Here is a 9,230-nt window from a genome sequence, read left to right as displayed (position 1 = left end):
CTTCCCTTGTTTTCTTTGTATGTATGTGCATATAATGTATGTATGTATGTATGTATGTGTGTATATATATATATATAATGTATATATGAAGAAAAGGGTATAAACATTTATATAATGCCTATTATGTGCCAGGCACTGTGCTAAGAGTGCTTACCAATGTTATCTCATTTGATCCTTACAGCAACCCTGTGGGGTAGATACTTTATTATCCCTAATTTACAGCCGAGGAAACTGAGGTAAAGAAGTGACCCTCAGAGTAACACAGCTAGTGTCATGTGTGTGTATGTATGTATGTGTTAGCTGGTAGATAGAGCTCTGTGCCTAGGGTCAGGAAGACCTGAGTTCAAATCTAGCCTCACTTGATACCTAAACACATACACATACATATACATATATATATATACATATATACACATACACACACATATATAAGTATATATGAAGAAAACAAGGGAAGATGTCAGTTATATGAAGAAAAGAGAATATATGTAGATATATATATATATATATATGAAGACAAGGGAAATATATATACATATGTGTAGTATGTATATATATATTGAAATATATGTGTGTGTAGATAGACAATCATCATTTCCCTCTTCCCCAATAGAATATAAGCTCCTTGAGAGCAGGGATTGTTTAGGTTTTTGTTCTTTTTTTCTTATTATTACAAATGAGTCACAGGATTTCCACCTCAGGATATTTTCTACCTGGAAGAGACCTTAAAGCTTATCTAGTAACATCCTCCTGCCCTAAAAAACAGGAGAAAACAGAGGTGCAGAGAAGCAAGGTGGCAGAGTGAAGCAAGCCCCAGATGTGCAGTTAGACTCCCTGATGCTGCATCTTGACTCTGCAGGTTAGTAGCTGTGAGACCTTGGCCAGCATAACCTCCCTGGCCTCGGGCCTATATCCTAAGAAGTAACTTGCCCTTGCTCTCAGAGCCAATTGCACAGTCAGGATTTGAACCAAGGCTCCCAAGTCCAAAAGCAGTCCTCTTTCCACCATGCTGCACCCTGAGATCTCCCAGCCTCAATCCTCCCTTGGAGCTTTTCTCTATCTCTCTGAACAGGTTGGCCAAATAGGGAAGGAACAAATAATCAAACAACACAAAACGAGGAGGAAGTAGCTGAGGCCCAAAGTCCTCCCTGCTGGCTCCCCTTCCTCATGTAACTATCTGGCTTCCCCACACAACCTTTAGTTTGCCAGGGAAGAAGCAGGCCTGCGAGATTAAAGCAGGGGAACAAGGCAAACAGGGAAAGAAAGCATCATCACTGTCCTTGGAGGAATGGGGGTGGTGGTGATGGTGGTAGGGTGGGGGTGGACTGGGCACATGAAAGACTCAACTGAGGAAAGAAATGGGCCCGGACAGAAATGCTGCCTGGCTATCCTCTCCCTGGCCCTAGTCCCGCCTCCAAGTGAGGCTGATTTATCAGAGACCTACAAACCCAGCGCTCCTAAGCTTTATGAGATGTCTCTCCATAATAGAGGGCCTCCCTAGGCCCAGGAGGCAGCTGAGGCCACAGAGACAACCCAGCCCACTGGCTGTAGCAGAACCACAAAGCTGGGTTGCGTTGCTAAGAGCAGGAAGGGCCCAAGATGGCAGTCAGGGAGCCTTGTTCTGGGCATCAGAAGGAACGGAGGAATAATATATCTTTCATGGTTACAAAATAGTCCTTTGGAGTTACCAAGCACTTTCATATTCATTTATTAGATACTCACAAAACCCCTGAGAAGAGGGCAATGAAAATATCATATCACTCCCCCCTTTTTTTCAAATAAGAAAACTAAGGCCCAGAAAGGTTAAATAGGCCACCTGAGATCACATAATTAAGTCTTGGCTGCTAAGTGCTCAACCTTCCTTTGCAGATATTTATCCCTAATAGCTAATAGCTAACATTTATATAGCGCCTACTATGTGCCAGGCTAAGCCTTTTACAATTATCTCATTTGATCCTCATAACAACCCTGTGAGGTAGGTACTATTATTACCTCCATTTTAGAGATGAGGGTAAACTGAGGTAAACAGAGGTAAGGTGACTTTGCCCAGGATCACACAGGTAGTAAGTTTCTGGGGCCAAATTTGAACTCAGGTTTTCCTGACTGTAGGCCCTGTGCCCTATCCACTCCGCCATCTAGTGGCCTACCACCTCCATCCCTATCCAGGCAGGGGCTCCCAGAATTGCAAACCTTCAGGCCAAGAATTTATTTACAGGATCATATATTAAGACCTATGAATGATATGAATAAATAAATGTATGAAAGAAAGAAAGGAAGGAAGGAAGGAAGGAACATTTATTAAGCATTTACTGTGAACAAAGCTCCGTACCAAGTGCTGGGTATAGAGCATGACAATCCCTGCTCTCAGAGAGCTCACATTCCAACACAGGAGACACTACATATAAAAGGTTTCCGTGGTAAGTCAAATGCAAAGTGCCCATGGTTCTGACAGTGCAGCAGCAAAACAGATAGTGATTCATCTTCCTTAATGTCATTTCCACTGATAAAATCACATCAGTTTCTGATGTCGAGCCATTTGAGAGTGACAAGGACTTTCATGGCAAGAACACTCTTTCCTTTCTGGGTCTTCAGTAGCTATGGCTGCAGCACGGCCCCCCAAGCACCTCGGAGGCCAGGCTCCCAGAGGAGATGTTTCTGCAGGGGTGGCTAGAAACAGAAACAGTGGTCTTGGGGATGCTGCCACTCCCAGGGCTCTTAGGCTTATCTGCCTTTTGGTGACAGTTGGTCACCAGTTGGCATTGGTAGTGGCAAAGAAAGTGGATCCCTTCCCCACAGAGATTGTTCCCCTCTGTAGAACTGGGGTGGGACGAAGGGAATAAGCCCTTGTTTAGCACCTACTATGTGCCAGACACTTTGCTAAGCTCTCTACAAATATTATCTCATTTTCTCAATGGAGAAAGCAATCAAAATGATCAATAACTTCCATAAATGAGATACAAAATAGACACAAAGTCCTATGTACAATACTAAAAATAATAGGAGGGAAAAAAACAGTAGAAAGTTCATTTTTTAGAAACTGCAAAAAGACTAAAACATCTATACCTTTTGATGCAGAGATTCTACAACGAGGCATATATCCCAGAGAGGTTATTGATAAAATGAAATATCACACATATACCAAAGTATTTATAGGAGCACTTTTTGTTGTAGCCAAACAAAGAAGGTGCCCATTGATTGGGGATGACTGAACAAATTGTGCTACATGAATGTAATGAAATCGTACTGTGCTATTAGAAATGACAAATATAAGCATAGGAAAATATTGAAAGTTTACATGAACTGATGCAGAATAAAGTAAGCAGAGCCAAGAAAACCATATGTACAATAACTACAACAATGTAAATCAAAAGAACCAACACAAAATAATGTAACGATTGCAAAATTACAAAAACCAAGCATGGCCCCAAAGGAGAGATATAGGAAGACATCTCTCCCTCTTCCTTTGCAGAGGTGAGAGGTCAACTAATATGGAACGTTGCACATATTTTCAGACTTTTTTGATGTATTGATTGGTTATGCTGATTGTTTTTCTCTTCTTCCTCTTTTTCTTTTAAAAAATATCCTTTGCTGTATGTAATGACTCTCGAGGTGAGGTTGGAGGGATAAAATCAAGGGGAAAACTTACCTACATGAAAACAAAAGATATTAGTAAGAATTTCTTTTTAAAAATTTTGTACCTGCAAAAAGCATAAACTATCTGAGAATTACCCTACTAAGACCAAGGCAAGACTTACATAAATCTAACTATAAAACATTCTACAGCAATAACAGAAGACAAATATTAGAGAGATTTCTCATATTCACAGCTGGGCCATCCCAATATACCAGAACTTACAATACTATCTAAATTAAAATTTGCATAGAGGCAAACTTGAACCAGATATCAGGAAAAACTTTCCAATAATTGGATCTATCCAAACATGGAATGGACTGTCTAAGAGGTGATCATCTCTCCCTCCTTGGAGGTCTTCACGAGAGGCGAGGTGACTGATGTATGGGATGGACTAGATGGTTGCTGGGGTCCCTTCAATTCTGTGATTCTATAATTTACAGCTGTCGTGCTCTACCCATCAAATCCACAGTTTACTTACCCACATTATAGTGCTATACCCAATTAGCCACAGTAATTACTTCAAAGAATTCCATAGAAAAAATAATATTCTATCAAAGGAAACTAAGATCAAATTTTTCTTTTTTTTAAACAGCTATTTTATTTTTTTGTCTTTCCACTTAACAGCATTTTATTTTTTCAATCACATGTAAAGATAGTTTTAAACATTCATTTTTATAAGCTTTTGAGTTCCAAATTTTTTTCTCCCTCTCTTCCTTTCCTCCCCCTTCCCCAAGACAGCAAGTAATCTGATAAAAGCTGTACATGTATGATCATATTAAATATATTTCCACATCAGTCATGTTGTGAAAGAAGAATCAGAACAAAAGGGGAAAACCACGAGAAGGAAAAAACAAAAAAGTGAAAACAGTATGCTTCGATCTGTATTCAGACTCCATAGCTCTTTCTCTGGATGTGGATAGCATTTTCCATCATGAGTCTTTTGGAGTTGTCTAAGATTATTGCATTGCTGAGAAGAGCCCAAGTCTGTCAAAGTTGATCAGCACACGATGTTGCTATTACTGTGTACAATATTCTCCTAGTTCTGCTTACTTCACTCAGCATCAGTTCACGTAAGTCTTTCCAGGTTTTTCTGAAGTCCAAAAGGTCAAATTTTTCAAGGGAAAGAATGAAAAGAGATGTTAGGGAAGGCCTAGTTTAATTATATTTTAAATGATTATAAATTATTAATTGTTACAACTATTTGGTAGTAGCTTTTGCCATTAACAATAAGCTGTGGGGGTAATAACTACTGAAATTTACATATCCTTTTAAGGTTTGCAAAATGCTTTGAGTACATTGTCTCATTGGAACCTCACAGAAATTTTTACACTACAGTAATCATTGTTGTTCAGTTGTGCCCAACTCTTCGTGACCGAAATTTTCTCAGCAAAGATACTGGAGTGGTTTGCCATTTCCTTCTCCAGCTCATTTTACAGATGAGGAAACTGAGACAAACAGGGTGAAGTGACTTGCCCAGGGTCACCCAGCTAATAAATATCTGACGCCAGATTTGAATTCAGGTCTTCCTGACTCCAGGACAAGTGCTCTGTCCTGCAGCTATCATTATCTATTTTATAAATCAGGAAAACTGAGAATCAGAAATATTCAATGATTTTTCTCCTGGTCACACAGCTATGTTAGCTCATTTTAAGCTGAGGCTTAGAGAAATAAATTGGCTTGCCTGAAGTCACCCGGCTGGTAATTGGCAGTGTCAGGACTTTGAATCTAAGTTTTTTTTGACCATTAATTTGCCTCTCATTTCGCACCTGGCTGCACTACTTTGGGATATCTCTGACTGACTTCACCACACTCTAGCCTTGGGTACCCGATGCCCCCTCCCCGCCATTTCTCAGCTTCCTTTTGTGTGTGTGTGTGTCTTCCCCCATTAGATTATAAGCTCCTATTTGGTATTGGAATGAGGGGGGACCACCAATTCAACCTGAACTGCTGAGAGACTCCACCAATTTGACCCTGGCCTCAGAGAGATACTATCTCTCAAATGTGTTTCCACCACAAAGCTAGAAGCTGGCTCTGGCCACAGATGGTAAGTACCCTGGCTGTTGTCCTCGCCATGACATTCTTCAATGTAATCAGTACCAGGCTTCACAACCAACCCACAAACTTGGAAGGGTCTGATGTACCAGGGCCTATCAGATGCAGTGATGCAAACAATTTGGACAGAGGGCATTTGGGGCATGTACAAGGGCATGGGCGCCTCCTACTTCCACCTTGACACCCATACCATCCTCTCACTCTTCTTCTGGGACCAGCTTTGATTCCTTTACCAGAAACATAATTACTGGGGCAGCTAGGTGGTGCAGTGGATAGAGCACCGGCCCTGGATTCAGGAGGACCTGAGTTCAAATCCAGCCTCAGACACATAACACTTACTAGCTGTGTGACCCTGGGCAAGTCACTTAAACCCATTGCCTAACCAAAATAAAAAAAGAAAGAAAGAAACATAATTAGTGATCCCTCTCAACTCCAAATTTTTCATCAACACACTCCATTTGGGAAGGACAGCCTTTCTCCCCCTCGATCTGATATTTCCTGGGCCCTTCCATACTTTTAGGTCTTAATGATTGATAATCACTTACCCTGCCCCTCATACCCTTTTTCACAGTTGAATCACTATGTAGGGTACTCCCTCCTATCCTACCACCACTCCTGCCATCATACACAGCTGAAAACCTCTCACCCTTACTCTCAGGGTTGAATCAATCAAAAGGATATTTTCTTCTTCTTCTTTTTTTTTTTTATATTTTCTTCTTGCCCAGACTGCTAGCTTCGAGTTCCCATGCACAGCTTTAAATCTCATCCCCCCAAACCAAAGAGGATTGGAGGGGCCACTCTTCATCCCTGCCTCTAGATTCAAAGTGTATAAACGCTTCCCTCTCCCCTCCACCAAAGCCACAGAGATTGTATTGGTATAAAGCAGGTTTATTCTTAAAAAAAAAAATTATAAGCTTCTTGCAGGCCGGAACTGTTTCTTTTTTCACATCGTTTCATATCCCCAGCACTTAGCACAATGCCTAGCACATAGGCTCTTGATAAATGTTTATTAACTCTTAACTAAATCCAGGTATCTTAGATGAAGCCATATTGAGATGAGACCTCTATGGAGACTGGATGAGCTGAGATCAATTAACACCTTGTGTCCCCTGACATAGCCTTTGGATATTGGATTTGACAGGAACTGTGGGTTGCTGGGGCAGCAAACTGACTATTCCAGGGAAGGATGAGGATAGAAAGAAAGGGAGAGAGATGGTTTTTTTAGGGCTCTTCTTGTCAATAGGTTTAGGTCCCAGACTAATATCTTACTTCACCTTTTTCATTCTCTGCCTCCCCCCTCCAAGACCATGGCAGGAACTTTATGCTAATGGGGCCCCCAAGAAAAGCCTTCCTCCTGACCTTGACCCCAAGGTAATCTTTGGCTCTTATAGCCTTTGCCAGGAGATTCTAGCAAGCTGGAAAGCCAACAAGGGCAGGCCCAGTCAAAAACAATGTGTCCGTTGTCCAAGGACTGGCTTAGCTGAGAGGCTCATTCAGGTGATATATTCCCAGTCACGGTGACATGTGGAGGCCCTAGAAATAGTTACAGGGTACATGAAAAACTAAAAAATTGGGGCATGAAGGTGGGTGCAATGCCAGTAAGGGCCCTATATACCCCCATGGGGACAATGCCCCAAATGCCCCTTCATGGCTAAAGCCCTGTCTCCTCTACCCTTCCCCAAAGACAGCACTGCTCAGGGTTAGACAGAAGTAACTCTGGGGTGGAGGGTTTAGTAAGGGGACGTAAAAGATAAAGGTAATCCAAGGACCCATGCATTAAAAAAGACTAATAAGAATAGTAGTAATCTGTCAATAAGCATTTGTAATAATTATAGTAAATCACATTTCTAGGAGGTCTTCAGTTTTTCAAAGAATTTCCCTCCTATAAAAAAGGTGGTAATAGACAGCCCTAATACTGACAAACAGCTCCTCCAGACTCCTGCCCAAGGAGTCTTGGCCAGGAGTAAAATTCCTGTCTCCCCATCTCTTTTTTTTCCCCTGGACATTCAAATTGGAATTTCCCTTGACTGATTTCCCCCTTTCTTCCCCTTACCCATAGTGAAACAGCTGCTGGAATATAGAGATTAGTAGGATCTTAACTCCCCCTCCACACAGACCTCAGCTTGGGCTCCACATAGGCCTCAGCTCAGCCCCACACAGGCCTCAGTTTGACCTCAACTGTCCCTCTACGTGGGCCTTAGCTCAGCCTCCACACAGGCCTCAGCTTGACTTCATCCCAGCCTGCACACAGGTCTCAGCTCAACCTCCATAGGGCCCCAGTTTAACTCCAACTTTCCCCCTCTTCCCCCAGGACTCAGTTTGGCCTCCACAAAGGTCTCCACTCAGCATCCTCAGTCTGGAAGACCATCTATTGAGGCTGTAGCTCTGGGAATGGTCTTCTTAGCAGAGTGAAAGAGGGCAGAGCAGGGCAGGACTTGCAGGGAGGGAGCATGTTCCCCCTTTAGGGAGGAAAAACCCTTCCACTTAGAACAGGGGCCTGCTCTTTGGGTTAGTTTCCCCAAGGAAGGATAGGGGGGAACGTTATTAGAGTGGCAGGAACAGGAGAGCCCAGGGTCTCCAGCCCCCTGAGGCAGGATGGCATTAGAGTAAACAAGACTAAAACTTAGCTTCTTTCCCCCAATTCTTTCTCCTAAAATAACATACAAATGAGGGGTTTGGAGAGAAAAAGGGATGGTTCTGAGCAGGACCTGGGGCTTTCAGCAGATCTACAGGACTATGGACCCCAAACCTTCCCCCTTTCTCACATCTCCCCCTCCTCCCAACTTCTTCCCTTCCCCCCTCTTCACCCCAGCTTCTCTGGGAAACCAGATTTGGGAGCCTTGGGGGGAGGGGGAGCAGAAGAAGTGACCTATGTGCAGGCAGAAGGAGTCTCAGGGGAGGTCTGCAAAGGGGTGATGGGTGGAGGGAAAGGGATCCTTTGGGAAAAGGAAGGAGTCTATGGGTAAAGGACTGGGGGTAGGGGGTGGGAGAGGCAGACTTCGAGGGGAGGAATGAGGGTGGGGGTGTCTGTGGGAAGGGAGAGCTTTAGGTGTGAGGAGAAGGTGGGGGTCTGTGTGTGCAGTTAATTAAACAGTGATGGGGATGGATCCAGAGGAAACGGCTGCTTTCTAATTAAAGGTGTGGGTGCCTTGCTTGGTAAAGGCAAAGAGCAGGAGACATTCCGGAATTGAGTCAGAGAGCTGGGGGGGGAGAAATAGGGGAGGAGCCCCCTCCTCCTCAACCTTGAGCATCCTTCAGACCAGGCCCACACAGCTGGACCCCTCACCCCTCGTGACTTTCCTATTTCTCCTACCCATCCCAGGGGCCTGGGGAACTTCCCCTTCTGCCTGCCTCCCCACAAACCCAAATTGCCTTCCTGATAAGGGCCTTGGGGGACTGGGAGGATGAAGAGAGAGGGTGATGCAACAAGCAGGCAGGTGGGCAGAAATGTGCTTCAGACCCTTGTATTACCTCCCTGTCTTCCCACCTCCCGCCCCCAGACACCCCAAGAACGACAGATTGGAAGTAACACAAGAGCCACACA

Source organism: Vombatus ursinus, unplaced genomic scaffold, assembly GCF_900497805.2.
Source record: "Vombatus ursinus unplaced genomic scaffold, bare-nosed wombat genome assembly UNPS02014786.1, whole genome shotgun sequence".
Taxonomy (NCBI): domain Eukaryota; kingdom Metazoa; phylum Chordata; class Mammalia; order Diprotodontia; family Vombatidae; genus Vombatus; species Vombatus ursinus.
The sequence above is the reverse complement of the archived record's forward strand: the minus strand, read 5'-3'. Positions refer to the sequence as shown.